This window comes from Synchiropus splendidus, chromosome 13, assembly GCF_027744825.2.
Source record: "Synchiropus splendidus isolate RoL2022-P1 chromosome 13, RoL_Sspl_1.0, whole genome shotgun sequence".
In the NCBI taxonomy this organism is placed as follows: Eukaryota; Metazoa; Chordata; class Actinopteri; order Syngnathiformes; family Callionymidae; genus Synchiropus; species Synchiropus splendidus.
Window position 1 is genome coordinate 2214398 of NC_071346.1, and position 20362 is coordinate 2234759.

At 42.5% G+C, this 20362-nt stretch overlaps 1 protein-coding gene across 5 annotated transcripts in view; it reads right to left on the bottom strand.

Annotated features, from left to right (window-relative positions):
* Positions 1-20362, bottom strand: part of LOC128769785 (RNA-binding Raly-like protein) — a 54871-nt gene that overhangs the window by 29701 nt on the left and 4808 nt on the right. The window contains exons 1-2 of one of the 5 annotated variants that reach the window (XM_053883763.1): positions 5709-5737; positions 5511-5583 (exon numbers count right to left, since the gene is read on the bottom strand). The gene's annotated coding sequence lies outside the window, so the exon portion shown is untranslated. The other 4 variants (XM_053883762.1, XM_053883764.1, XM_053883760.1 and 1 more) reach the window with 4 other exon arrangements.

Sequence of the window (20362 nt, forward strand, 5' to 3'; positions counted from 1 at the left end):
CCCTCGCTGAAAGCCTGCTGCCGTGTCACCTCATTGATCAACTTACTCCTGATTTTGTCAGCTCTCTTTCTCTTCCAGAGGAATACCGTACTATACCATACCATATTTATTTATAAAGCACTTAAAAAGCAATATAAGCAATACAGACATTAATACAAACATTTAAACAGGGCAGATACACAGCTGTGCGGTTGTACAGAAGTCAAAGAGTAAAAGTGTGTTTTAAGAAGTGTTTTAAAAGTGGACAGTGACAGTGCCTGTCTAACATGGGGAGGGAGGGCATTCCGGGGGCCACAGACGGAGAAAGCCTGGTCTCCTCTCATCTCCCGCTTAGTTTTAGGTACCTGCTGAGAAGGTGATCGGTTGCAGCCTGCCACCTCTTCATGACCTGTATGCCTCTAGGACCCAGAGACGTGCAGGTCAGATCAGAGCCGACCCTTCTCACCCTGGACATAGACTGTTTGTTCCTCTTCCCTCTGGCAGGAGGCTACGGTCCATCCAGACCAGAACCTCCCGTCACAGTAACAGCATCTTTCCCTCGGCCGTCAGACTGTTAAATTCATGAACAGCCTTGTGTAATGTTATTCTATTTATTTTATTTTATTTATTTTTTATTTTATTTTATTTTATTTTATTTATTTATGTATTTATTTATTATTATTATTTATTTTTTTTGTGTTGCACTTTATTCCAAGGCACTTTCCTAGTCAGTGGGCTCCCCACTGACCATGGCAATAAATTTGATTCTGATTCTGATTCTGATTCTGATTCTGAGTCTGATTCTGGAGGAGCAGCTGGTCAGCTGACCTCAAGGACCATGGAGGAACATTGGGGGTTAAAAGCTCCACAAGATACTGAGGGGCAAGACCATTTAAAGCCTTAAAAACAAACAGAAGAATATTAAAATCAATTCTAAAAGCCACAGGCAGCACGTGGACAGAGCTAAAATGGGGGTGATGTGCTCACTTTTGCGTGACCCCGTTAAGAAGAAGAAGCCATGGTCTCTGGTCGTTGCCAGAACATCATCGCTCTGGTCTTTCGAAACCCTTTCGTGGAGTTCACTAGCATTTGACTTTATATTCTGTTTCACCTCAATTGCCACCCCTAGATTCTGCTATCATTTTGTCTGTTTCACTTCCTGATGGTTAAATCCTCTGCCGCACCAGTTCTTCTTTTCTCTTCTCTTCCGCGGGATGATTTCTATGTGCTTTCATTTGGTTCCTCTCTTTCAATCCCAAACCCGCTTCCTACGTCACAACTGTATTCCTCTGTCTTTGTTGTAAATCCCTCAAAAGCTTGAGTCACCTATACAGGCTGCAGCTCTTCACTGACGGCCTCTCCTGAGGTGCATATTGATTGGCAGGTCTCGTCACAGACCCTTCAAGATAACTCCAAGTGAATCAGGGTGCTTCAACAATTCAGCGTGATTCAGGAGTGAGCTGTGATAGAACGACAAAGGAGTACATTTATTGAACTAGATTGCCAGTTTGTTGGACTTTTTGGCAACTTTGGTTCATTTGTAGCATTAGCCACCAAGCTAACCGGTTCCGACACAGCGTGACATTACTTATATTAACCTAAAGTTATTTGCTTTATGAATCGTTACAGTAGCTTCTAAATTAAGCTTCAAAAACTGGCATTTTGAAAAGAATCTTTAAAAAACTCGAGACAGATAAAAGGGCCCTTTTCATTGTGCAATATCGGCAGCCTTAATTCAACCACAACCATCATCATCCAGATCGTGCCGTCGGTTTCTTTACTCTATTAGCAACAGCACTTTCTGTTTCCAGATAAAGAGCTTTTCACCATTTGCTAACACCTACTGAGACAGAATCGTCCTTCCTGCCAAGAATTAAATCTCTATTTTAACCTTCCTTAAAAGCAGGTCAGAGCTTGGAGTAGAACAAGACATGAGCATCATGGAGGCCAGGGGTTATTGAGTGAAGACACTTCAGAATTCCAGGCAGGAATGCTTCAGCTGCCAGAGTAATAGAGTGTTGGCAGCTGTCCATGGTGCTGAAATCACAGCGATCTCATTGAATGAGAATAAAGGGAGCTGGCCGCTGTGCCGAGATGCTGCCGACTAATGGTGCGTCTCATAATGGAAAAGGAGCATCAGGTGCATTTATATATAGCGACTGTTGTCTATTGAAGGAGCTGCTTTTGCAGAAGGACGAAAATGTTGAGATGTCGGGAAAATAGGAGGAATCAGACTAATGCCGGCATGGAATGTGTTCAGAAGCTTCCAAGAAGAGGAGAGCTAATAGGGAGCAGAGGGTATTGCCACATGCATTATGTATAACCGAAGTAACACAGAAGTAAGCGAAGGACTGTCCACGTGAGTGTTGAACTGCAGTTGTGCGCTCTCACAAACACCATCATCCCTCTCTATATCTTCATAAATAAGAGACAGCAGCTGCTCATATCTTTGACCCACAGACCTCAAAACTGTCTCTCATCCATATCTTGAGGAAGATGAACTCTGTGTTGCGAGACACCTCTCAAAAGCAACTGTCATGGATGCAGGGCTTAAAGAGGTAGACGTTCTTTCACACGACCAGCAGCCGAGAGTTGAGACTCCCATTCACTTCATTCTGAATAGTGCAGACCATTTTCCGCTTTATAAAACCTCTATTTCACACTTTGTCCTTCTCCTCGGACGGACAGTTAATTATACTAAAACTTGACTCAAACATTAGGCCGCCATTGTCACTTTGAGATCATCAATTTGCTTGGTTAAACTGGCCTCCCTCCACCACCTCCTCCACCCTCATAGTCATTCTGAGCATGTGCGTATATAGGCCGGCCACTCCAGTGCCAGCGCTCCCCTTCATCCCCAGTGAGAGATAAGTATTGTTTGCGTAGCAGCACATTTCATGCTCGGCTTCCCCCACCTGTCCCCTGACCTGCAAGACGGCCAGAGAAGCTCTGAAATGCCTCCACTCAAATCTTTGAGCTACGATGGAGGGAGGTTTTTGTCCCAAATCCTGAATGAAATGAAACATTTTACAGGATTCTATCTGAATCTAAAACTTACTTCAATCACATAGAAAGCTTTTTTTCATAGCCTTTTGGAAGAATGAAGAAAGCCAAGGTCAAACTCATCATCATCATCATCATCATCATCATCATATTAGACTGGACAATGGCAGAAGAATCAGAATCAGACCACATAACTCACTGAAGGCTTCTATCTTTGGACTTAATACAGCCAGTCAGTGAGGACCGTACAGTAAATGTGAGTGCTTGCTGACACCAAGCATTTGAGTACACAATTGGCAAAAAAAATAAATAAGCGGAAATAAACTAGAAAAGACTAATAGATTGTTCAGACTTTTGAAGTGATTATGTGAATTGGTATTATGTTTAGGTCATAAAATGTAACATTTTTTGATTACAAAAGTCTATGTGATATAAGTAGTGCTTGTGATTGAACGTTTAAATCATCTAAGGTCGGGTCACTCCAGATTTGTACGTCGAGCCCAATATGCTGAACAGCAGCATAAAAAATTGGTCTTTTAGCTCAGCTCATTCTTCACCACGACACTCCCACACTGCATCCTCACGACTGAAGATGCTGCACCCTCACTCAAGAACAAGACCTCAAGATACTAGAACCACACCTGGAGAAGGATCGCACCTGCAACCCCAACAAGACGTTCCACCCTTTCCCAATTGACAACAGATGATCCTCGGTCCACAGCCAACTGCAATGCAACCGCCCCGTGTGTGAACAAGTCCGGTGTTCTATGCCTTCATGCAGGAGCACTTCATGCAGGAGGTCCGCAATATTCCAACACACATCAAAGGATATTCACCTTAAGCATCAGAGGAATAGTGATATGGTACTGTTTACTAATGTTTTCCTTACAAAAACAAGCTAAGCAATAAATAATTGTGCAATACTCATGACATCGAGGTAATACATTTTTTTTTAAGTATGTGACTAACAGCTTTGTTAGATTCAGTGAAGAGATAAAGTCAATATAATCGCAAACACACAGCAGAGCAGAGCACCGTGAGCACAAAAAAGCAGATGGCAGCCAAGAGAAAAATAAAATGAGTGCAAGATGAATGAGGCAGATCAGATACAGTTTGTCCTGGATAAACACTGCAGCCTACCCAGAAACAAACGCTTTGTTCACATCAACTTCTCCAAGCCAGTGTGTAAAGAGGACTAAATGCAAGAGGTGGAGCAAATCCCAACAAAATTGCTGATTCTGGGTGAAGCCTTTCTTCCTGAATGCATCAGTCTTCGAGCAAACCATTGGTGACGTGGGTTACGTTTACAGCCCACTCAATATGAATGGTTTTCCTAGCTGCAAGATGCGTTCCACTTACAAGTAACATTTCAATGCAGTGAAACAGCATTCTCCAGGCCACATAAAGTGCAACGAAATGAGAGTCCAAACAAACTTCCAAAAGGCTCCTCAGAGACCTCTCAGGCGCCTGATAAAGTTCATGTTAAAATGGCTCAATTTTAAATTTTAAACTTTGGTTGGCAGTTCAAAATTCCGAAGATAGAGTGAGATTCTGTTGAGAAAGGTGGGATGCAAAATATGAGTATAACCATGTCTCTCTTGAATGTAGCCATTAGCACGGCAGTGCTGGAGGAGCCAGACTGCCAGTCATTTGCGGCACACAGAGCAGCGCAGCCCGTTTCTCCTTGCCACCCAGCTCCAGCACCACTCAATCATGACACCATATTGTGCCAGTACATCAATCCTACACTTTCACGTCATTAAAGATTTACTTGGAAGTTGTACGTTTACCTTAAACTACAACAAGCTTAACTCACTCAGTATATTTTTATATCCTCTGACAGAAATGTCAGTCCAGATAAAGTTGCTGAATAATTGTCAGCTATGTCTGGATCATGAAGATATCTCATGTAGTCACGCTTCACAAACATCTACAGCTCCATAAATTCCCTCTTGAGCAGTGACCAATTATTCACAAGGCACAATTTTTATTTTTTTTTAATCCGGTGGTTTGAATGAACAAATATAATTAACGACAAAACTGTTCAAATTTTCTCATGTTGCACTGCCAGATTAGTAAAATGTGAAATAATACCCAACACTACAATGTCTTCTCAAGTCCATCCGGTGACCTATTAATACATGAATGTTATGCTGGAAAACAACAAGACAGCAACAAGTTGAAATTGGAATAGCTAAAGAAAGACAATGCCATAATGATATAACGCAATAAAATGATTTAGAATGAGACTGATACGGATTCAGTTTATGCAACAATTTATAAAATTTAAAAGCATGTGCATGCTTAATTGAACTGTAATGTGTATGGAGTGTGTGTTCAGAAATAATAAATTTCGTACTACTGCAATGTTAGGATTTTAACACGAGTACTATTCAACATTCATCTATTTATCAAAAGGGGACAGTGTGCCACTCTTTACTGATCCAGTTTTGCGTATCCACAGCAAGAAAAGTTCGTATCCACAGCATGAAAAGGCTATTGAACTCCATCAAAGTTGGATTCCTCACCTATTCCGCAAGCCAAATCCTCAAAGTTGAAAATCAAGACGCAGATAAAGAGCAGCCACGGAAACACTCCGACCTGGGAAAAGCACCAAACCCGCAGCGAACGAGACATTATTGCGCCGGGAAGCCAGCAAATAAGCGATAAGAAGGGGAAAAGGAGGAGAAAAGAGGCTGGAGAAAAAGACCAAGACGGTTCAAAACCTCGCAGGAATATTCCCCTCGGGATGTCGCATCCAGATTCAAATCAGCGCGTTCGGAAGAGAACGCACTTTCCCGTCTGGAGAAGAGGAAGAAGGAAGAGAAGAAAAGGGGGTGAAAGGATGCCAGTAGAAATGTACTCACCGAGGATTGAGTCAAAAAGAGGAGCAGGTGGATCTGAGCTGGATGTTGCTGCTGCTGAGGACACTCGGATGCTGGAGCGGCGAGTCACGTGACCGCCGATCGCCCAGAGTTCCCGACCAGTCCGGTGACGAAGCACTAACCGCCGTTCGAAACAGAATGATGCTCGTTCGTTTGACGCACCGACGACTCCGCAATCGTTATTATGCGCTGTGTCAACAAACGCAATTTTAGAGGACAAAACATGACAGATCCAAATGGCAACTCAACACAAAAACAAACCGCATGGACGATGAGCACGAAGCTCAACTCTACCGCTCTTTCTTAATTCCTGTCAAACAGTTTTAGCTGATTTAAGTTGGTCAACTTTCTCCTCATCTAACACGTGCGACCATTAATGTAAACCCCTAGTGGCAAGGGAAGCTCACTGCAACAACACAGGTCAAGATAAGTCAATGTCACGGGGGCCACACTGCTGCAGATGCAATGTCTTCTTGCTTCAAAAAACAACATTGTACACAAATACACCAGCAGGATCAGTGTTTTTGAGGCAGACAAAGGTGACATTTTATGTGATAGCTTGAGAGACAGAGTTGGGAAGGCCAGACGGCCTGCAATGAAGATTGTTGGAGACGGAAACGACAGGAAAATACAAATAGACAAGCGACAGTGAGGCTGACCGTGATGGCAAACGACCAACATTCTGAGAAAGATTATCCATTCAAATGAGAGTTAAGATTTCTGATGATGAAATGAATATTACAATAACAATAACAATAAATTAAAATGAGCAATCACGTAAGAAGTACAAAGTACTAGTTCGGAATTCAAGCACTATCTGTGTCAAACTCATCATTCACTGAGATGCTCGTAGAACTGCACATTTAGCTCTAAATTCCAACCAAACTGAAATCCATACGAATTTTACCTGTGATTATCACATCTGATCGAACGACAGCACGCGCCCTTAAACAAACCTTGCAAACCCAAACTCATTGCTCATAATAATTCGACAGTATTTTCCTCTTCCTGAAAACCCGCAGGCTGCTTTGTTTGTGAGAGACAGCATGTCTTTATTTTAGGATCCCGGAGCAGAAACATGGGTTTAATACCTTCAGTTATTCCGTTGATGGGTTTGCAGCAAATGTTGCATTATCTAGTCAGAGGTTAATGGCACACATAAAATATGCAGCTCCAGAAATCAAGAAAAAAAAAAAAAAGAAAAACATCTTTAAAAGCGCAAAGAGCCGCAGAGCCAGTTAATCGAGTCACCTAGTGTCTCCTGGTTTCTTTACTTTGAAATGAATGTAGAAATTAACTCTGGTGGAAAACCCATTATCATCGTCTCAACAAATAAAAGCTTCACTTTTACACATTTTTGGGTGCCTCCTGTCCACACGGGCTACAACAGTGTATGTCAACAAGACACTGCTTTCTGTTGAAACTTATGAAGAAACAATCCTATTATTTTCCGTGTAGATTTTCTCTTGCTTATTCCAGTTACAGGGCTGCGAGGGACACCCTGGAGTCGCAACTAACCTGGCAACTAGGTAAGCAACTAACTTGTGAATGCTTTTAGAGAGAACATACACGGTGAGAATGAAAACCAAAACCACTTTAAAGTCAATCGAAAACTTGATCATCAACAAAATATGAGGAAATCATGACTAACAAAGAGTAGAGTAGAACACGGTGTCTTTGCCACAAACCTGGCTTGGCACCGTGAAGAAAATGGACTCATTTATAGTGAAAATTTAAAGCTAAAACTGAAGGAGAACACCTTGCATTCTGTGTGGCTGGACTTATAGTACAAACATGAGGTGACTAATGGCTGTAGCAGGAATATTAGTGCTGCAATAACCGCAAAGCTCCACCGCAACACAGCACTGGAGGAAAGTTTCTCTGGTTCATCGCACCTTGTGGCTCATCACTGAGGTTTGAGTTTGGCCCGGTGCTAATTAACGCCGTAGCTGAAGGCTGTTTCACTTCCTCTGTCACTGAAAGGCATCTCATAAATCATCAGTTTAACAGTTCAACGTCTCCACGCTCCCTCATTAAAAACACTGCAATGATTAATCAAGTGAGTTTCCACTGAGTTTCACGAGATTAGCCAGAATCAGAGCGCAGTCTCTGGTGGAGTTTGGTTGGCAGGAGATTTAACAGCGCTCCAGCCCGCAGGCCAGGAACATTATCGATTTTGCATTCTTCAAAAGCATGGGGGTAACTAGAGGTTAGGGACCAGGAAGCAGCTTCAGACTTCTGGCCACGTCGTCGTCATCGTGTTTGGTTTGAGCACGGCAGCGTGAGGCTGACAGCTCCAGGGTACGGGCACCATCGCAGGCGGAAGCAAGAGCCGCCATGCTGTCAGAGAGGAAGGGAAGTCTTTGTTGTTGCTGCAGGTTCTGACGGGCGGAAGAGCAAAGGGCCTGCATGGATCAATGACTTCTCTGGGGACTGATGGGCAGAGACAGACAGACACAAGTGCAGAACACTTCGTACCTGCGGCTCTTTGTTTCCTCTTGCAAGGATGAACGACACAATTGATTTGTGGGGAGCAACCAATGTGGCATTTGGCAAATCCAGTTTGTTCTTCTTGATCTAGATTTGGCTGAACATGCAGAAGTAGGACCGGACTTTTCTGAGTGAGGGTAAAATATTGTCATGTAAAAGTAGGTGGTCAGCAAGACTTCACCAAATAATACAAGACTGATGACAGTGTGATGACAGAGCCGAGTCATGTACTGGGGTATGAACGGCACCAGTCGACCTTTAAAAGTGTGACGTATATTTGAAGAATTGAAACCAGACATTTATCGGACGAGTGCCTCCCCTCACTGACCTTGCGCTTGTTTCCTCCCTCCTCAGCTGGTGTGTCTGACCAAGATTATCCCATGGTAACGTGATCAATAACAGATGAAGCATAACCTTTTAAATGTGTTCACATATTGACAGTTCCTGGGATCTGCCTCTTCCCTGTAAAACAAAAAGTCATTCTCGTCATAGCTCTGAGTTAACTATTATTCCTGCATAACGGATGACAAAAGTGTTAAGAACAATTGTTTATTTTCGTTATTTTTTGGAGTTTATCTTTATTAATTCCAAACAGCAGAAGTTCTTCTGCCCAAAAATCCTGTCAGTGAAATCTAGATGATGCCAAATTTCAGTTGAGTGGATGCTGCCACTTGAAGAAGTGACCAGAAGTGAGTGAGTCTTGGGCTGTGTATTTCTTCTTAACAAACAACAGTGGGTTAACATCCAGGCTCATACCTCCAACAGATCTATCACCGCAACATAGTGGCGAAGCCGCCTTTGTATCCGCCTATTTCTTCTTCCCTTTTCGTTGGTTCACCAAACCAAGTGAGATGATCAGCGCCGATGCAAGAGGTTGCAAAAACGTTGGAGCTGTCATTTCCAAAACCTCTCCAACACTGGATATGCAGGAAACAAAACGCAGCACGGCAGCCAATGACACGCTGTCTTTACGCGTGACATCGTCAAGTGTTGTCCCAATGTCACTTCACTTGGTCGTCATCTTGGTCTCTCATAGTGGAGAACCAAGTGCTAGTGTTAGGGGGAGACATGGGACACAGCCTTGGTGTCAACTCAGCTGCTGGAAGCCCTTCAAGACACGTGTCACTAAGGTTCCACCTAGTTAGTCAGGAGCCAGAAGCACCGAGCAGAAACATGGAGGATTCTTCAGTGACCCCAAGACTCCCCGCTGACACTGAGTGACCAAGCATCCCACTATCTATTCATCATCATGCGACTTCCTCCACTCGATTCACATGGTAATTCTCTGGCAGAGCACCTAAACGCTGTGTTTCTTGGCCCAACTGTTTTCTGGCTCGTCTTTGCAGATACTCTGGCTGACACTTCCAGCGACCAGATATGCCACTGCAGGCGACGGAGGAGATTGCAGACGGTGCATGATAGAGGAGCCTTGTTCTTCAAAAATGAGCTGAGAGGTTGAGGCATGAGCCTGCACTCTGGCAGAGAAAGAGCTGTAATTACAGTGGCTGAAAGCAAATGTAATGCGCCGATAATGGAAAAGCAACTTTTGCTTTTGCTCACTACACCCCCATTTCAAACCGGACTTGTGCATTAGCGCCCCAGATCCACTATCCACTAATTGGAGTGATTTACTGATATTTTCAAGTTGTATAAAGAGGATGTGTGTAGGTAAAGAGCAGCAGTGTCAACAGTGTCTCTAAAGTGGAGGAAAACACTGTCTTCACTGTAGAATAAACATGGGAAAAAAGGGACTGCATTGTTTATATTTTTTATTTTTTTAACACCAGAGTGCGTATGAAGTCACGCGGCAGCCGGTGCAGACTGATGTCTGACAGAGCATAACCTTTTAATGTGTTTACATGTTGACATTTACTCAGATCTGCCATGTTCGTCTGTGAAACTAAAACTCTTGACATTCTTGGAGCACACACCCTCCCTGAGATGCTCTTTTCATCGCCGCTCAGTGTGCACGGATGATGTCAAGAAAATAATCACACCGTTCCACGACATCCTCCCGACGAGATTAAAAGCCAGTGGAAGTCCTGAGTGCTCACTTTTCAGACAGCATCTCACCCCAATCTGGAGCTAGTCCCAGCTGTTGTGCAGCAGGAGGAGGACGTGTCCAACTATGAGCTTTCACTTACGCAAAAAAATCAGAATAACACCGATGCTCTGTCCAGGGACACAGAGAGAAAAAAGCACCAAACATGGGGACGTTGACCTCAAACCCAATGTTGCTAGACTTGGGAGGCTGACTCACGAACAGGAGCAGTTTCCATTACAGCACAAGAACATTACAGCACATGTTGGGGTCTGAATTACCATTGGGATTCTGAAATCTTCTGAAGGATTTGTCTCTCTCTATGGAGATGAAGGTGCCAGGCAAGCGGCAACAATTTTCCTACAACCCAGCCACTGTAAATTCCAGACTATCGGTTAAATCATGGTGATATCGTCATACCTGCCTTACATAAAATGCACGAGGATCACTTCTAAACTAGTTTTGAAAACAGGGTCCAGCATCAAGATTGATTCATGCAACACACTAGACAAGGTTCTTAAGTCAATCATGCCACAAAAACTGAGCACTTTAAGGTAAATAAAACGCCTCTGAGCTCATCGGTGTGATGTGACGCGGTGCAATATACTGGCAGAATTTACATGACACCTTCTGCAACACTGCTGCCCCACCGAATACTCAATTTCAAATGCTGTGAACATATCTTGTTAAGGGTGGAAATGAGCATATTGGGCTCTCCTTGCTATTTGCATTGGATAAGAGAACTGGACGACCCATAACAGGCATAGAAAACGTAAGGCTGAAACTGGGAGCACAAACTGGCCCATGGGATGCATAGCTCAAAACTCCTGTTGTGACTTATGAAGATGCCAGGATAAGAAACAGAGATTATCTGCATTATAAAACCAAAAGTTTTATGTGTGAGGAAGCGACAGGGACGTCATGCGACGTATTCCAAATAATTACGCATCTGCACTGGCAACTAATTCATAAATTAGTCGAGAAAGACAGAGGAAGTTGGCCTGGTGGCAGCAATCCAAACTGAGCATAAAGAAACATGTAATTTAAGATACACACCACAACACAATGCGTATCTCCAGGAGCAATCGCTCCCCATTGTGGGAAGAATAAAGGCGATCTAATCTTAAATCTAATGGATGCCTCGCAACCAGGTGTGTTTTTCCTTCTGAACCAGAAACACCTCTGTTGGAGCGTGGAAGTTCATTCAACCACAGCTGTTTGAAGACATTAAACAGAATTACAATCAACACAGTTAAGGCAGGACAGAAGCTGAGTCGGCAGGTTGGCCGAACATGGTGCCGCCCTTGTGTCAGTGTGTTGCCTTCTCAACGGTGTGCATGGACTGACGTGTCTCTTGTGTTTCCAATTTGGAAAAGATGCTTACTTCGGTTGGGACGGCGAAGCTGCTGTCAATGTAAATCAGGTGGGCGCTCCGGCCCGATCCATACCGGCGCCAGAAAGGATTCACTCCATACGCCCCGGGGACTCATCAATGACAGGAGTCTATTACTCCAGAGAGCGAGTGCGAGAGGAGGCGTGTGGGGGAGCTGCTCTGAATTGCAAATGTGAAACTCTGACTCTTCAGCTATGCAAACTCCAGGATGCTTTATAGCCCACTGGGGACGGAAGCCAATAGCAGCAAAACAACCAGAATCTGCACCTCCAAATGCCCATTCAGAGAAAATAGGCATCATAATGCATGTGCTTTGCAAACAGAGACCTCCACACGTCCCCGCAGAGGAGCCCCGGTGGCAGTCTCGTGTACTCCACCTGGACTGTGTAAAGACTAATGGGTACACAGTGTTATTTTGCTCTGTGCTCTCTTTGTCTTACTGCAGTGTTTAAAGTTCAATTAGGGACAGGCTGTGCAGCGACCGGAGTCATCAAACCTCGGCTGGAGCTCTCCAGCGTGCCTGCTGATTCTGATTCATTCAGCTGATGGATACGTTTGATGCTCCTGCTCCTTCCTTCCTCCTCTCTTACAGTTTGAGCTCAGGGGCTGATTAGCGGGCTGCCTGTGTGGATTTTCAAATGTCAGGATGTTTCAGGGCGCTACTGCGACTGAACAATTCCTAAATGAAGATCTGGGTCTAATTGTGAGTCCTCCCGGACCCAGTCCAGACGATGGAGCCAGGCGCGTGCAGCACAGTGTGGTTGCTGTCGAGCCCGGACCAAGGGACACTGGACAAACACATTGTATTTGTGAAAACTGCACCAAGACAAACTCAATGTCTTTTGGGGTTTTAGGGACATTTTCAGAACTTCATAGTCTTCGACAAGAGGAGGAAAATTCTGAGCAGAGCTTCGCGACTCTCTTCAACTGAAACTGAAACAGTGTCTAGCGATGATAAAGGATTTAACAGTGTGGTGCGTGGAGGAGCCATATCATTGTCCAGTGACAGGCTTCTCATGCAGTTCAGGACATTGCCAAACTGGAAATGGAACGTTTGACCTCCACATCAATATAATATATTGGAATAAAAAGAAGAGACATAAGAACATCTCATATTGTCAGTTTCACTGAGTGTATTCAAGAACAGTATATCCACTCCTTGCTGGTTATCTCATGATGAAGTGTCACAGGGTTGGGTAAAAGGGAAGACAATAAAAGTGCACAACATAATTCCACTCTTTAAAGAGGTAAACACATTTATTTAGACGAACACAAAACCGTCTCTTCCTTGCCTTATTTATTAGTTACGATATCACTTGTAGCCAATTGATTTCCCCACAGTACAAGATAAGAAGCGGATGTCTCTCTGGTGGGTTTGCTCTCAAGCTTCCACACTCAGAGGTTGCAAAATGAAGTTCCCCAAATGCTGTGCTGCGGAGTAACTGTAATTAACATGACAAACAAGAGGTTATTTCTGTGGATGTTTTGACGTTTGTCACACGTTGGTTAGCCTAACATGACATGTAATAAAATAAACAAAAGCATCTAAAAGTCTTGATTTGGAGATTCTGGGTGAGATGTAGATTAGAACATGGAATTAGACCATCATAATGTATTTTTTTAGGGAGATTAAAAAACAATTTGGAACAAATAATAGAAATATGAGAAAAATACTCACACAATGTCTGGTAATAAGCTTACAGAGAGGAAAAATGGCGCCATCAAATACATGGTGTTATTCAGATGAGACGCGCTCTGCCTGAGTCCTTAACTCTACCTCTCTTTGTAAAGTCTATCAACTCAGAGCTCAATTCAAGTTTTGAAAATTTGGTAGACCTTGAAAACACAAAACTATCTCAACAATGATGTGGAAAGAAAAGTGCAAAGAAGGAACTTTTTTTCAAAAAGGATTTAAAACGTTGCTGACGTAATTCTTCACCACTGTGGATTTGATGATGTGTGGACTTCAGTTGATAGGATGGATATATGGTTCAAAAGAAGTTAACCTGTAAGTACTCACTCAAAAACTAACTCACTAAAATGGGGTTCCCTAGGCATGTTAATCATTGTAGAGTGCTCAAGGGTTCATGGCAGGTTTTCGAGGCATGAAACAACTTTAAGAGAAAGTTTAGTGCAGAACAGTGATGGATGACGCCATTAAACTCCTCTCAAGTACGTTCCAAATTTTCCTTCAGAGTAAGTATTGTGCACCACAAAATGATACAAGTTGATTGTCTGAGACGAGTCAAAGGTGGGCAGTCAGTTCGGGCGTTAATAATTGAGAAGCTGGAGGTTGGACTTACCAGACGGTGACCTGGCGGTGACCTGGAGGGTCTGCGCTGTGTGGTGCGACCTGATCCTGCCCTGCGCGCTGGAAGTCACGGGTGGCATCAGTGCATCATCCAGAATGTGTCTGAGAAGAGCTGTAAGAGAAAATTGGAAGTGATCATTTCATCAAGAGGTTCTGTTGACCACAGCTGCTGCTGTGTGATGATCAGGTGAAGTAGGTTTTCTTACTGCAGCAAAATGGATTTCTGGACAAGATATGTGTTTACGAAAGAAGCATTACACGGCACAATAACCTAGAAAAAACAGGTAAAAGCACATCCAACGACTTGGAGTGGGAACATAAAAGCGAGGCTGGGGATTTCAGGCTCCTCCAAATGAGCTGTGAAGGCCAGTTTGTGCGTGTAAGGAGTCGGGCGATAATGGCAGTCCTTGTGCTAATGGCAGTGCTCTGAGCACAGAAGTTGTGACTGTCACAGATGAAACAGTGGCTTAAAACTCCCCCCTTGTCTCCAAGGTGCCACAAATCTGCTGCTGTCACTCACCTCATCATCCAAAAATGGCTTCCACAGGATGACACCATTTCTCAAGACCCAGTGTCCACTGGTGCAGCGACGCGTTCTTTCATTCTCAAATTTAAAACTCTGCACTGTGGCGGCACAGTTCAACACAACAAATGAACGGTCAACCTCCTTTCAACTTCCTCCACTAAATTCTAATTACACTTTACATTTGCATGACTTACATTTTATTGCTTTATATTACAATACATTGCAAAACATTGCAAAAGTCACAATGAATACTGAGCTGTATAAATATAAATAAATATATGTATATATACTAAAAGGCACAAAAAGCAATTTAAATATAAAGATAAATGTACACTGAAAATGAAGAAAACAGTAGAAAATAATATATAGTAAGAAAAAATGTAAAATCGAGTTGGAGAGTTATGTCTTCTTCTTCTTCTTCATCATCCTATTATTATTATTATTATTATTATTATATTTACATTTTTATAGGCAAAATTAAATGTCAACAAAAGACAATTTCCCAAATTTAGAAAATAATTAAGCTCTCTATTTAAGAAAAAAAGCAGCAAAAACGCAGCAATATAATTCTGCCAGAAAAAAAAGAAATAAATACTTTGGAAAGCAATATAAATATATTTTTATATTTATAATAACTATAGATTTTTTTTAATATTTATTAGTGCATTATATGCTATTAATCAACCTCATCTTTTCAACCTAAATCCAGGTCAATAGAAGAAGACAGCACAGGTAAAGAGGCTGTTTTATTTCAATCCACTCCATTTATTTTCTTCCTAACAGGGCGGAGCCTATCCTGGCTACTAGCAGGCAGCAGCAATGAGACTTATCAATTAAGCTCTGTATGTTTTTGGACAGTGGGAGGAAAGCAGAGTTCCAAGGGGGATCAAACTTACACCCTTCTTGCTGTGAGGCTGCAGCATGAGCCTGTAGACCACCGTGCTGCCCCATATTTTAAGATCAGAGCTGAAGAAAAAAATACAGATGTATTGCAACACACTGCTGCATCACGAGTTATTAGATATTTATAGCATCAATCAAATCTCCTCCCTCAAATCTCAGCTCTAATGAGGAGCGATATCCTTCAATGAACGGCCGGCAGTGGTGGAAGAACCACTACTATTTGTAAATAATAGATATCACATCTCAGAACCAAAGAATGAGAGTTTCATGTCGTCTTCTGGTTGCAGTACTGACGGCTTCAAATGGGGGAAGAATCTTTGCTCCAGTCCCGGGAGGCGTTTCCATCGCGCGCACGCTGCAGTGAGTAACAGCGCTCGGGCTTCTTCAGGAGCTTTCAAAAAGCACCGAGCTGAATCTAGGATGTGATCATCTCGGAGGCTTTTGTAAGAGCCAGACTCATGACGGCGCACTTTGTCAGAGCTCCACAAGGACTTATCCTCAAGTTGAGAACTTTGATAAGCCAGTAAAATCCTCAGATTTCAGAAAGAGGAAATAAGATGGGCTCCACTGTCAGTGGCAAATCACCATCAATCCCCCCCGGAAATGTCTTAGTCGCATTCAGATGTGTGACATCATGAGTCTTCACTTATTCACATGATGATTTTTTTTAAGAGCGAGTAAATTCCTCCAATATGTCTCCCATTTGTGTGCAGTACACGCTCCCTAATGCATGGACTGTGACTCAAAAGCTGCAGGCAATGACAAAAACAAAAATAGCAGAAGAGTAAACAATGATGAGTCTATATATCTAGATATCTAGATATATAGATTAAAGACTAGAATAGTCAACGTCTTCCCACCCAGAGATCATGATGAAATCCGAGATCCTTGATAAGGGCTTTGATATTGAGTGTGTAGCCATAACACCAGAATAAAGAAGGTCAAAGGTAACAGGTTGAAATATGTGGCTGCGTACAAAACATGAATAAATACAGTATCTCATGCATAATAGAGAAGCTTTCACTCACTGATGAAAGGTCAGGACGTGGTGTAGTTGGTTGTCTGACAGAGCTAAAGAAATCATATTCGTATTCTCACGAGGTGTGTGAGAACATACTATACAGTCAACTATAGCAGCTCCAGAGTGTGAACCATGACTTCTTTGAGTCGTTATTCTAAAAACTCCCCCATCGTGAGTCACTCATCCTTCTGCCATGAAGACATGTTGAACTGCGGAAGGATGGAAACATGCTCTGACTGAGACGCAAGTTTATGTTCCTGCACCTCTAACAAAGGTATGTGTGCCATTCACGTATTCAACAGCAGGGGGCCAATGTTTTGGCCTGATGCCGACTTGTTGTTGCTGCCTTTTCATCCCACTTCAAGTGCTACATCTGTGATGCATTCATAGAGAAGCCTAAAGGCTTTGAAGAAAATGCTCTGTGGTGTGTGAGCCAGTCAGGCTTTCATGACGTAACGGGGACATACTGTAGCTCCATATAGTTAGTCTCATGACAAGAGCTGGATTTTGGCTTGACATCAAAAGTTTCTATTGTCCAGGGCGTCTCGTTGCAAAGAATGTTGGGTGAAAATCTGAAAGTTTATTTCAAACAATGACTCAAGCATGATGAAATTTGACTGGAATTATTTTTTGCATTAAGAAATATAATGCATACAAGGTTCTGAGCAGGATTTCAGTACTTTTGAAGCACTGTCTAAATCATCCTCAGGTCTAAGTGGACTCTCCCTCCAACCAGCCGCAGTCTAGCATCTTATCCGGATGTCAACTAGAGAGGTGGAGGACCCAGGGCAGACCCAGGCACACTAGTGAAATTCTGTCTCTCACTTGACCTAGGAACAAGGTCAAGGGAGGAGGGCGTCTGGGCCCCTTCATTTTGGCTGCTGCCCCCACAACCTGAAAAATGTTCCTAGTGAAAGAAAACTTTATTTTTTACATCTATTATTAACTAATTGAAATTAACAAGTTAAAGTCGCAGCCCTCTGAAAGACGCATTTGGGCCTCTCATAATTCTGTGAATGGCTTTTATAGCTCTATTCCCTCTATTCACTGTAGCAGTGAGGCATCAAGCTGTGTTCCAGCTCGTGTCAGAGTGAAAGTCGAACTGTGAGAGAGTGTTTACACATCACAACATTGCAGGCCGTGAAGACCTCACATGTCGATTTTTCGTTGTGAGTGTTGAAAGCATTAAAACTTCGAATCAACTTTCAAAATACTCACACTCAATATATTACGTTGTGAATAAATGGCTGTCTGTTTTCCAAAACACACACAGAAGCACAGCGTGAATTTAAAATGTTAAGCATGTCCAACTAAAGAAGAACAACGTATTCACTCAAGAGAGGAAGACAGTGGACGCCTTCATGCACTGATCATAAAATTCTTCTGCTGTTTATTTGCTCTTCTGCCTGTCATCCCTCCAGTCTTCCTTGACAGCCCACGTCTGCACTGAATTAAACATGTAAAGCTCCTCTTAGGTGACGTCCAGCTCCTTAAGACAAACCTTATCATTCATATGAAAACCACTCCACTTGGCATGACTTCATTCGATGACTCACCAATGTAGCTAGTGAGAGACTACAAATGATCATCAGCACAGCAACAGTTTCTCAAGTTAAAAGAAACAATGGTAGTCTCGACCTTGAAAGTTTATCCTGCGGTTAGAGCTCATTAATATGGAAAAACCTGATCCTCAAAAACTTGTGTGTTTACAAGCTCTTCAGTATTCTGAGCACAGAGCTGCGAGCCTGCTGGGTGAGAGTCTCTCATGATTTAAAAATGCTTCATGCACATCAAAAGAAACACACGGCATATTAATCACAACAGCATCTCCATTCTTGGACACTGCAAACTGATGGAGTGGTAGAGCTTGTTGAAGTGGTCTGAGTGAATAGTTTTGACCCGGTGAGATGCCGGCAGCTACCATCAATCAATCAACATTTTGGAAATGAACTCATGAAGACGTTGACTAGAAACACTCAGAGAGTGCAGACCTCCAGCCAGCCGTTCATTTACGCTATTGAAATTGTCATTCATTTGTCTATATGATAAGATTCTGGACGATCGCATGAAGCGATGAAACAAAGTGTGTCTGATAAAGCTGTCACAGGCGAGATATGTCCACAGAGCCACAGTTAAAACATTTAATCATGTTTGCTAAATTCATTTTACTATTTGGGGGAAAGACAAAAGACACCTATTAATGGTGAAATTTTTTTTTAAATGTGTAACATAACATTAAAAACACAACAAAATGTAATGTATATTGAAATTATAATCTATTGCTCTGTGTTTCCATTATTCGGGGATATGGGTGAGGGACACCCTGGAAAACAAGGGTGCATCAGGAATCACAGCGGCCCATTAAGTCAGGACAGAGACCACAGCATTCAGAGAGTCAAAGACTTTGAGAGCCTCAAGAGCGAGTCCAAGACAAAGACCAAAGTGAACACAAAACAAAGTTGTTCCACTGAAAGCAAGAATGTCTACCATTTCTTTTGCAGTAAGAAATGAATGTGCGTGTCTATATGACAGACACACTTAGGTTTCTTGGCCTTGGTCTCACCCCCCCGTCATCATCTGTGTATGCACTGGTTTCGGTGCCATCCATGTCTCGAGCTAGCTGGGCTCCACTACAACACTGGGGCTGGATGGTGACAGGTGAACTGCCACATGTGGACCAGACATGAGCTGCAACATGTATGAATCGAATTGTGCTATGGGGCTGTTCCTCAGAACAATCATCTCAAGCACACCTCTGTGTGAGGGACGACTTGGTAAAAAATTAAAAGAGATTTGATCACGTGTTGAAACAGTCAGATTAATATTTTAGGAAGAGGCGCCTTTCCACAGCTTTCACTGCTCAAACTCCCCAAAACAGCTTGTAGTTGTACTGAAAATAAATCTTTAGCTTGAAAGTACTGCGTCCTATTAACCATTCCAGCGATATTCCTCTTCAATCCTAATTTGAAAGAGATTTTTGATGCCTTTGTGCTGCTGATGGATATGTCCTGCAGGGACTCCCTTCCAACCATTCCAGCATCTGACAACTCCACCCAGGAGGTTTTGGGAGATCTCAGACTTTAGTGAACACAACTTTGATAGATGAATAATTTAACATGATTTCATTATTAAATAAGACAAGACTGACTGTAGCTTTACAGAGTGGCGAACTAGCAGTTTATTTTATGACCCAACAGTGAAGTCAGAGTCAGATGGATCAAACTTCTGCATTCATTTATTCATCTGATGTTGCTGAGGGGAAGTCGATGACGCAGCGAAATACCACCCAAATCACTGCATAGCTAAGTGATGCCATGACATATTTACAAGCTGTTAAAGTCATCCAGAGTCCATCTGTGAGAGATACATTAATACAAGCATTTCTAGATAGCACAATGTTTTGAGGAAATAAATTGAAGACACTTAGTCTTAATAAAAGTAGCAGTTGATGATGAAAATTTATTGATGAAAAACTTTCAAATGCTACACTACTATTACATTATTACCAGTGGTGGGAACAAGTTAATTACGATTAATTAATTACAACAAAAACAATTTAATTTAATTTAATTTAATTTAATTTAATTTAACAGTTTGCACTCCAGACAACAGGGAACCTTTGTCAGTGCAGGAGTTCCTGGTCCACTGATCACACTGATGCACAAGACACGTGGCAGCTAGGATGAGAACAACAAAAAACATGGAGGAATCCCTGAACAAAAGCAAACAAAAGCATCTGTTTGCTTTTGTTCAGGGATGTTTTTCGCTAAGCAATGGCCAGCATTTCCACTACTCTGAATGTACTTGAAA